General features: G+C 38.8%; 1 protein-coding gene across 9 annotated transcripts in view; it reads left to right on the forward strand.

Moving 5' to 3' along the window:
* The window catches only part of LOC122262091 (cubilin), a 107,237-nt gene that overhangs the window by 59,313 nt on the left and 45,424 nt on the right, over positions 1-2,500 (forward strand). The gene's annotated exons all lie outside the window — the stretch shown is intronic.

Below are 2,500 nucleotides of genomic sequence, written 5' to 3' on the forward strand. Positions count from 1 at the left end.
ATGTATAGATATGTCTGTCTTTAATTTAGATAGTTTATAGTTTCCATTTCTTTATTTGTTTTCCTACACAAGTTAACTTGTATAATTCGCTTTCACCCTATCATCCTTTCCATCATTGGTATCACGCCCTCCTGTTCCCCACAAGCAATACGCCTTGGTACAGCAGACTTTTTGGTATCATGTCTTCGTTTTAATATGAACTTGTACACATTGTTTTATATTACACGCTTTTGTAGAACAATAGAGATTGTTTAGAAGTGTGTAATGGATTTTAAATCACTATGTTGGTATATTATTCTGGTATAGATGTTTATAAATTCGACACATGCTTTTGAATATATCATACTGTAATTCCAATTGGAACTGAATTTTTATATTAAATAATAGCATAGTTTAAATGTGAGGATTTGCAACTTAAAAGTTAGATCTGTTGAAATTAATATATATGTTATGGTTATTTGCGAAATCGGTCGTTTTGCAGATTACTCGGTGATTTTGCAAAGAAAACAAAATCGTGGTAAGTTTGCCAAATCACCGTAAATGTCTTAGTACTTTGCAGAAACACATGGAAAACATCTATTTTTCAAAATCATTAATGATTTTGGTCAGTTTGCAAAATCTCGATATATCAAGAAGCCACTTGATAATGCTTATCAGGTTCCAATTATGTTTGTTTAATCCCAATTATTATCATCTGGCTCACCAGCGCACCCTATTACTACTAACGAATGGACACAGACTGCTACTCCATTTGCCACATGGTAGCACATGAGAATGTTTTACAGTGAATTTTTTTTACGGCTTTCCATCCCCAGGGGTCTAATGACCTGTTTCATTTTGGTTGTTATGACAATTTTGAGCATTGTTTGCAATATGCAAATCAAAGCCGCCATAATACAAAAAAATCTGAAACTTTTTACAAGTTTATATACATGCTATTGCTATTCAATCTCCTTATATATAGAGGCAGTTGAAACGTATGTGGGTGGTGAAGACAATGGAGCAGCCACATGCCTTACTGATGCTCCCCCAAATCTGTTCATTGATTGATAATGTCTATCAGCCAAATCGGATATAAAAGGAACTGAAATATTGTGAGATAAGACACGATGAAATATGGATCTGCCCTTCAGTTGTGACCCCGACCTATCCCCATCTTTTCTCCATTTCTTCATCTCCTGACCCTTTCTGATTCTCCCTCCTATCTCTCTCCCTTTGTTCATCCTTCCTCCCACTTATCTAATTTCCTCCTACCACCTTCTGTCCTTCTCCCTTCCCCAACACGTACTTCACTCCTTTTCCTCTTCTTCCCCCTATTTCTCACCCCTGCTCTCTCTTATTTATTTTCCTCTTTTCTTTCCATATTCTTTATGTCTCGTTGTACTTCTCTCACATCTCTCGCCCTTCCACGCTCCTACCTCTCCCTTTCTCTTCTCCCATCCACCACCTCCTAGCCCTCTCTTCTTCCTCTTCCCCTCTCCTACTTTTAACCTTCCTTTCCTATCCCCCTTAACCCTCCTCCCTCAGCTTGGATCCAAATGCTTGCAATCATTAGGAATGCATGCGCCATGTGGCTGAAATAGTGTCATATCCATTTGGGACGGGCAAGATCTGTGCCCTAAATGCCTTGGTGACTGGGGAGCTTCCCTGTATTGTTCAAAGTAAAGACCTACTGAGCACTGGTCAGGAGACCTTTGCAGCAGTGCTTATCCACCAGGAATCACAATGAATGTAGCGCAAGGGTTTAGAAACTGTGCACAAAGAATAAAGGTAAACCCACCAAGGCATTGCGTCCTTCTTTAGATGTTGCCGAGGAAAGCAACCAACCAGCAAAATCCACTCAAAGCTAGTGTAGGTGGAAGCTGCAGGGTGAAATCCACCTCTCTCTTTTACTGTTGGTAACCTTGTTTCACCTGAGCTAATTCATGTGCTCAGTTGTGGATGTCAAGCAGCGCGTATTGTCTGCAGTTCAGCCACTTGCACTTGTCGCAAAAGTTAGTTGCCCTGCACAGTCTACTGCAACTGTGATGAGTGTTCAGACTCGCAATTGGAGTGACTCCACTGAGGAAGACGATAAAATAATTGATAAAATTGATTAGTTCATGCCTTGACGTATAAAGTTAACAATACATGATACAAATTTGATGTTATCATTATTTTTGACCATCATAACAGATCTAGCCTCTGTTCGTTTTTTTATTAGTTATATTGAAAACTACCAGAGCCATCTATGATTCACTTATGAAATTGTTAGTGGAAGACAGAGGATGGGAATAGCCCTATATTTACAACATAATACTTAAAAGCAGTCACTGAACCATAAAGGATTAACAATCGCACACGAACACACAATCAACTGTTACCATCGATGGCTGCTATTCTTGTGTTTTTGTAAAGTACCTGGGCGCTTAAGGTAATTTTAATAGCTTTAGCTGGGTTATGATTTCTTTTCGAACTGATCAAGATAGCTGCAAAATGATCAATTTCGCAAAATAACCAC

The sequence above is a fragment of the Penaeus japonicus genome, unplaced genomic scaffold (assembly GCF_977035675.1).
Source record: "Penaeus japonicus unplaced genomic scaffold, GWHDUDI00000001_assembly GWHDUDI00000006, whole genome shotgun sequence".
NCBI classification, from domain to species: domain Eukaryota; kingdom Metazoa; phylum Arthropoda; class Malacostraca; order Decapoda; family Penaeidae; genus Penaeus; species Penaeus japonicus.